This window comes from Erythranthe guttata, chromosome 6 (genome assembly GCF_056151865.1).
Source record: "Erythranthe guttata isolate IM_541 chromosome 6, IM_541, whole genome shotgun sequence".
In the NCBI taxonomy this organism is placed as follows: Eukaryota; Viridiplantae; Streptophyta; class Magnoliopsida; order Lamiales; family Phrymaceae; genus Erythranthe; species Erythranthe guttata.
The window spans coordinates 12,304,701-12,313,167 of NC_142538.1; the positions used below are offsets into that span (position 1 = coordinate 12,304,701).

Consider the following 8,467-nt stretch of genomic DNA (forward strand, 5'->3'; position numbering starts at 1 on the left):
ACGTAGTTCAAAGAAAAAAGATAGAATTTTTTTTTTTTAGGAAAGGACTGAACTTAGAGAATATCTAAGCTGCCTACGTACCCCGGATGGGATCAAGTCATAACGTAGTTAAAAAAAAAAAAGATAGAATTTTTTTTTTTAGGAAAGGACTTAACTTAGAGAATATCTAAGCTGCCTACGTACCTCGAGTGGGATCAAGTCATAACGTAGTTCAAAGAAAAAAGATAGAATTTTTTTTTTTTAGGAAAGGACTGAACTTAGAGAATATCTAAGCTGCCTACGTACCCCGGATGGGATCATGTCATAACGTAGTTAAAAATAAAAGATAGAATTTTTTTTTTTAGGAAATGACTGAACTTAGAGAATATCTAAGCTGCCTACGTACCCCGAGTGGGATCAAGTCATAATGTAGTTCAAAGAAAAAAAGATAGAATTTTTTTTTTTAGGAAAGGACTGAACTTAGAGAATATCTAAGCTGCATACGTACCCCGAGTGGGATCAAGTCATAACGTAGTTCAAAGAAAAAAAATAGATTTTTTTTTTTTTTAGGAAAGGACTGAACTTAGAGAATATCTAAGCTGCCTACGTACCCCGAGTGGGATCAAGTCATAACGTAGTTCAAAGAAAAAAGATAGAATTTTTTTTTTTTTTTTAGCCGTGCACAGTTTCAACTCATGCGGGCCAGGAGCCTTCTCCTCCGCTTCATGCGTAGTACCGCTTCAAGTACTTTCCATTTATCGGACCAATTCTTAAACCATCTTCGGCAACCAACTTGTACGCTCCATTTGTGTACGCTTCTTTGACGACATAAGGACCATCCCACTTTGAAGTAAATTTATTTCCCATTTTATGAGTGACGATGATGGGCCTCCTTACGGCAAGTACCAAATCTCCAACTTGAAACGATCTTGGCCGCACCTTCTTGTTAAATGCCCTAGAAAGACGAGCTTGGTAGCATTCAATACTTTGTTGTGCCTCTAATCTTTTCTCGTCAAGAGCTTCCAATTCTGCAAGACGCAAACGAGCATTTTCTTCTTGAGTGAGTTCTTCTTGTATAGCTATCCTCAATGATGGAATTTGTTTTTCAAGAGGCAAGACCGCTTCCACACCGTACACCAACGCATATGGAGTGGCTTGAGTAGGTGTTCTATACATTGTTCTATAAGCCCATAAAGCTTCTCCCATCCTTTCGTGCCAATCACGTTTTGACTTGGCGATCACTTTCTTCAGCAAATTACATAAAGTTTTGTTGAAGGCCTCGGCGAGTCCATTGGCGGCAGCGTTGTACATTGAAGACTTTCTTTGCTTGAAGCCAAACTTTTCACAAAGTTTATCTATCACACCGTTGCAGAATGGCTTTCCGTTGTCTGTGATCACATATCGAGGAACTCCGTAACGGTAGATGATGTTGATGCGGATGAAATCGGCAACGTTCTCCTTCTTTACTTCTCGTAGAGGCACTGCTTTAGCCCATTTGGAAAAGTAGTCTGTTGCTGCCAAGATATAGAGATGTCCAGCAGAAGACTTCGTCATAGGTCCAACCACATCCAAGCCCCAAGCATCAAAGGGCCATGAGGCAACAGTAGGGTGTAATGGCTCCGGCGGTTGATGAATAAAGTTTGCATGAAATTGACAAGGTTGAAATTTTTGGGCATACTCCATGCAATCCTTTACCATAGATGGACAATAATAACCCATTGTTTTTATTCGGAAATGTAGTTTGGGTCCTGACTGATGGGCGCCGCAAATTCCGGAATGAGCTTCTTCTATGGCTTGAACGGCTTCGTCATCACCTAAACATCTCAGGAAGACTCCATCAAATGAACGTCTGTAAAGTGTATCTTTGTAGTAGATGAAACGAGCTGCACGACGTCGAATATCAACTCTTTGACGTGGATCATTAGGCAACTTTTCGTACTTCAAGTAATCCACAAATGATTGACGCCAGTCTTCTTTCTCGATTTCAAACACGTAAACCACTCGAGTTTCGTCTTCTTAAATTTCTTCTTGTTCAAAGATTGGTGGTACGACCCATCTCTTGAAAATTGATATACGAGCTCCGTCTTCGGGCATGGCTAAAGTAGAAGCAAGTTTTGCCAGTGCATCTGCTTGTTTGTTATCCTTTCTAGGCACATGTTCTATTGTCACATCACCAAGGTATCCGATAAGTCTTTTAGCGTAATCCACATAAGGGAGTAAATCGAGCTTCTTTACTTCGTATGATCCGAGTATCTGATTGATCACCAACTTGGAGTCTCCATATACCTCCAAATTTAGTTGCTTTATATCAACTGCCATTTCTAGCCCAAGGATAAGAGCTTGATATTCAGCAACATTGTTAGAGCAATTTTGTGTTAAGGTAAAAGATTGAGGCAACACTTCGTCGTTGGATGTGACGAATACTACTCCGGCGCCTGCTCCTTCTCTGTGAGAAGCTCCATCAAAATACATCTTCCAAGGAGGACTAGCTTCAATCACAAGAACATCTTCATCGGGGGGTAGATCATCAGATAACTCCCACTCTGCAGGGATAGGGTGATCCGCAAAGAAATCGGCTAGAACTTGTCCTTTCACAGCTTTTTGTGGAATATATGTTATGTCAAATTGCTGCAATTGCAGGTACCACCTTGCGAGTCTGTCGGATAGGACGGGTTTTGACATGACATACTTTAGAGGATTCATCCTTGAGATTAGGCGGACAACATGTGCTTGAAAATAATGCTTTAACTTTTGAGGTGCAAAAATGAGCGCTAAGCATGTCTTTTCGATTGGCGAGTAGTTCAATTCATTTGGTGTCATTGTTCTACTCAAGTAGTATAAGGCGCTCTCTTTTCCATCATCATTCTCCTGGGCTAGTAAAGCTCCGACAGATCGTTCTTGAGCAGCAATATAGAGTATTAACGATCGTCCGGGCACTGGTGCAATCAACACATGAGGCTTCGTTAAATACGATTTTATACTTTCAAAGGCACTAGTGCAAGCTTCATCCCATTCAAAGGGAACATTTTTCTTCATGAGTCGGCTGAATGGTTGACGTCGACCGGCTAAGTTTGAAATGAACCTTCTTAGGTATGCCAACTTTCCTTGCAAACTTTTGAGTTCATGAATGTTCCTAGGCTCGCGAATCTTTAAAATTGCATCAATCTTGGCTTGTTCGATTTCTATGCCTCGGTGACGAACTACGAATCCAAGAAACTTCCCCGAAGTAACACCAAATGCACATTTCAATGGATTCATCTTCAATTGGTACCTTCTCAAGCGCTCGAAGACTTTTCTCAAATTTTGGAGATGATCTTCCCTTCTTTTGGATTTAACCACAAAGTCATCCACATAACATTCAACATCTTTATGGAGCATGTCATCAAATATCTTCTGCATGGCTCTTTGGTATGTAGCACCGGCATTTTTCAAGCCAAATGGCATCACTTTATAGCAATAGATGCCCTTAGGAGTGCGAAAGGCTGTTAATTCTTCATCTCTCGGCGCCATTCGTATTTGATTGTATCCGGACGATCCATCCATAAATGATAATGCTTCGTGGCCCGTAGTAGCATCAATCATTAGTTCGGCTATTGGCATTGGAAAGTCGTCCTTAGGGCATGCTTCGTTCAAATCTCTAAAGTCACAACACACACAAATTTGTCCATTCTTCTTTCTGACAGGGACAATACTTGAAATCCATGTTGGGTACTTGACTTCTCGAATGAAACCAACCTCAATAAGTTTATTCACTTCAGCTTCAATTGCAGGAACTAATTCAGGTCTAAATCTACGTTGGCCTTGCTTCACAGGGCGAGCTTCTTTCTTCGCGGAGAGATAATGTATTGCCACTTTTGGGTCCAATCCGGGCATTTCTTTATAAGACCATGCTAACACATCCTTGAACTCGTGCAACAATTCAACATAAGTCTCTTCTTAATTCATAGTCAATAAGGTGCTAATGTAGATTGGTCGAGGATTCTCTGTGTCTCCTAAATTTATTTCCTTTAACTCATCGATCGTGGCTTTGACTCCTTCTTCAAGCTCGGGTGGAGCAGTTTCAGCGTCTTCTTCCTCAATCACGTCTATCTCACTTAAAGTGATATGATACGATGATGCCACACTTTCTCTGTCATCTTCCTCGTCATCTTGGATTTTTGTAAAGACGACAGTTCGCATTTTAGCCTTCAACTCTTCACCACATGATATGGTCAAATAAGTACGCCGTTTCATGCGAGATGGAACCGAACTTCGAATCATTCGTGTTTTGGTGATTTTAGTATTAGAGACACCCAACTCTTGCTTGTTGCTTCTTTTATGTCCCCACTTTCTAAGTGGTCCAAGCCTATCTAAAACGGATGGCGTAAGTCTATCGAACCCTCGCTTGTTGCCTTTTTCATGCCCCCACTCTCTAAGTGGTCCAAGTCTATCAAAGACGGATGGCGCAAGTGTATCGAAGACAGATGGTGTAAGCCTATCAAAGACGGATGTTCTTCTCACTTTTGTTCCACTTTCAAGAAAATCGTCTGTTGATGAGAATTCATCTTCGATTATGTAATAACTGGTAGCTCTATTGATAGCAATACGAATTGGCTTTTGTGGAACAAATCCAAAACCAACTCGAGGACTTTGAATAGCATGTCCATTTTCTTTCAACATTATCTGAGTAGTATTGAGGCCATGCATCTTTTCGCCAACAACTTCGGCAGGGAGCCTTCCCAGTGTAGAATCTTCACATGGGTTGTAACCGGCTTTCACTAAGAGTTTATAAGTTTTTGGGCCAAAACATTTTGTCATTTGGGACTCGGAGAATTCTTCGCATTCCTCTTGGATTCCTTCTGTGGGATGAACAAATCCTTTAGGTGGTTGAGAAGTTGATCGCTTCTCGTCAATTGGTATTAGGGGAAACATCAAATCTTTCAAAGCCTCACACGCTAAAGGATCCTTGTCTTGATTATTTCTTCGCTTTGGTTCTTCGACTGGTAGAATTTCTTTGGCCTTCACCGTCTTCTCATCATCAAGATAGTACTTAGCATCGGCAAAGTGGGTTTCTGCCTCGGTGAACGGTTTATCATCGGCGGGTATCATTTTAACTACTCCGTCTCGACAATACTTGAAGCATTGGTGCCAAGAAGAAGGAACCACACTATTCTCATGTATCCAAGGTTGCCCGAGAAGCATGCGATATGAGGTTCTTGCATCAATGACATGAAACAGCGCACTGGACAACATATCATCCATTAACAACTCTATCCTTATGATACCAAGGGTCTTTTGTCCTTCTTGATTAAATCCTTGGATCATCAAGCGACTAGTTTTGAGTTCATCCGTGGAGATCCCCAATTCCTTTAACATGTGCAACGGCAAAATATTGACTGCAGAACCTCCATCGATTAAAATTCTGTTCACCTTCTGCTCACGAGCGTAGCCGGCAACAAACAATGGCCTATTGTGTGGTTTGGAACCAAGAAGTAAATCTTCATCAGCAAAAGTCATTGTTGACATGCATTTACCAATCACGGTACAAACTTCATTTGGAGATGGAGTCGTTCCACTAGCAGCGATCTCCTTTTCAATTTTCGCGTTGCATGAGATGTTGATACAATCATCATCTTCTTCGTGTACGTTCGTTGTCGTCATGTCAAAGGACTCGAAAGTGCTGACGATAAAATTTGTAGTGGCCCTGATCTCTTCAAGTGATATCTTCCCTTGGCGAGCTAGCTGCATAACTTTATCTTTGAATACGAAGCAATCATGAATTGGGTGCCCGACCAACCGATGATACTTGCAGTATTTTGGGTCATCGGTCTTGTTAGCTTCTTCGGGGCGCTTCATTTCAGGCAACTCGATAAGTTTTAAACCTAGCAAATCGTCAAATATTCCAGCCACATCAGTGTCGAGGAACGGATATTCCCTTGCTTGCATTTCTTTTAGAGTAAGTCTTCTTCTTTCTTGGAAAAAATCTTGTTTTTCCTCATTGTTTCCGTTCACTTTTCCTTGAAATTTGATAGGGGTTGCATTCACTGCCAAAGATTCTTTGCTTGAGGTCTTAGAGAAAACTCTACCCCTCTTCCGAAAGTCCTGTTTTTCTTTCGACTGTCGAGGCTCTTGAACTGGTGGTCCCTCAACTCCACTAGCCATAATGCTCAACTCCATGTCGTGTGCTCTAGTGGCTAACTCTTCGAAAGTCTTAGGTTGAATCCCTTGCAGGATATATCGGAGTCCCCATTGCATCCCTTGAATGCACATCTCGATAGCTGAAGCCTCTGACAATCGATCCTTGCAATTCAGGCTTAAATTCCTCCAACGGTTAATGTAGTCAATGACGGCTTCTTCTTTCCATTGGCGAGAGTTTGTGAGCTCGATCATGCTCACTGTTCTTCGGGTGCTGTAGAAGCGATTCAAAAATTCTTGTTCCATCTGACTCCAACTGTCAATTGAGTTCGGTTCTAGGTCCGTATACCAATCGAAAGCATTCCCCTTCAATGATCGGACGAATTGTTTAACGAGATAGTCTCCGAAAGTCCCGGCATTGTTACAAGTTTCAACGAAATGTGCCACGTGCTGTTTTGGGTTGCCCTTGCCATCAAATTGCTGAAATTTTGGAGGTTGGTAACCGATTGGCATCTTCAAGTCGTCTACTCTTAGAGTGTATGGCTTGGTGTATGTTGACGACGATTTTGAACCCTCATCGAATTTGTTCTTGATAGTTCCCATGATGAACTCCTTCAATTGGTCTATAGGAATCAACCCCTCTGACGAAATCTGGAATTCTTCAGCCAAGCTCTTCTCTCTTTCGGTTGGATGTCGCCTTGCAGAAGTTTCAGCTTCAGTGTGATTTCACCTTGTTTTCCCATGTTGTGACTACCGTCAACCTTGTTCCTCAACATCGCAATTTGGGAGTCTTGTTCTTGAATGTGCTTTGTTAGCCCTTCAATGGCCTTGGTCAAGATCGCCATTTGCTCCTCCATGGTCGTAGCATGTGTCGTCATGACGGGGGCCACCTCAGAGTAAGTTGATGTTGAACGGGTCGTGGATGATGAAGCTTCTCTAGATTCTTCCACGTCTTCACCTGTGTTGACGAGAGGTGATGAGCCTTTCTCAATGATTTGCGGTGTCGAGCTAGTCTCGGAGGATGCCTGCAGTTTCTTAGCCATACTCCTTGTAACTACGCCCATACTTGATGAATCCGAAGTTGCAGTCTTCATTGCAAACGTAGAGCAGTTACTGCAACACTTCGAGGATCTTCGAGGATCTTCGAGAGAGAGAAGAGATGAGAGGTAGAGATGTCCCCACCAGGTGTGCCAAAATTTGTAACAACAAATTCTTATCTGCGATTTAGACAAACAAGAAAAACATGCACAAATATAATTTTATTGAATTAAAATAAAATATTGCGGGTTATTAACTCTAATTTAATCCTCTGATTCTTCTCTCAAGAACAATATGCGTTTGACTTTGAATTTCGGAGTCGGGTCGTTGACTTGATCTTCTCCGGATTTGATTTGGATTTGAATAACGTTTTCCGAGGGTCATGCGACTTGAATCTCGGATCGAACGCTGAACTTTAAAGAGCTTTGACTTGAAGATCTTGGAGTTCTTGATGGATTTGGCCCTTCAATCTTCCTTCGATCTTGATTTGTTGAACTTTGACGGGTTTTGACTTGAAGATCTTGGAGTTCTTGATGGATTTAGCCCTTCAATCTTCATTCGATCTTGATTTGTTGAAGAACGCCCTCGATTTGATGAAGGAACGCCCTCGAACGCCCTCGATTTGATGAAGAACGCCTTGAATTTGTTGAAGAACGACTTGAATATTGTAGAGAGAATTTTCTCCTACGGATTTTCTTCTTCTTCAGTTGTGTTCTTAATTGTGAAGGGATGGTCCCTATTTATAGTGGTAGAATAAGAGTCCTTGATGGGCCTTACTGATGATGTGGCGCGATTTGATTGGCCCGATTTAAATTGATATTTATCTCTTGTAACTTCAGGAAGAAGAAATAATCCTATTGGTCAATATATATATTTAAAATCAATTATCTATTTAATTTAGGAATCAATATTAAATCCCTAGAATTAAAATAGAGAAATATTAATATATGCCACTTTTCATGGCATGCAATTTTGATTTGATTTATATTCAAATATCTAATTACGGAACTGCCATTGAGTTTGCATGAAACTCCTTGCCCCCATAATTGCATAATTGCCCCTTTGTTTTGGATTAAATTTCACTCGTCTACAACTCCTCACGAGTACATTCTTTGAAATCTAGAATTTTTAATATTTCTCTTTTTGTTTCTAGATTTGAATGTAAGAATGATCATGAGAATGATTCATTCATAAGGAAGAAGTTTTCGTACATCTTCTCTTTGTATTCTTGGAATACTGTTTTAATATAATTTTTCTGTCCTGTAAATGACAAGTTCACAAGTTTTTACACGTGAACATTTTTAATCTGAGTATTGCTTTTATATTTTCGCTGCAT

General features: G+C 40.9%; 1 pseudogene across 1 annotated transcript; it reads right to left on the reverse strand.

Annotated features, from left to right (window-relative positions):
- Positions 1-3,915: 3,915 nt before the first annotated feature.
- On the reverse strand, positions 3,916-6,971 carry LOC148770172 (uncharacterized; annotated as a pseudogene). The gene has a single exon (XR_016031837.1). The product of XR_016031837.1 is annotated as an uncharacterized LOC148770172 (transcript).
- Positions 6,972-8,467: the final 1,496 nt, after the last annotated feature.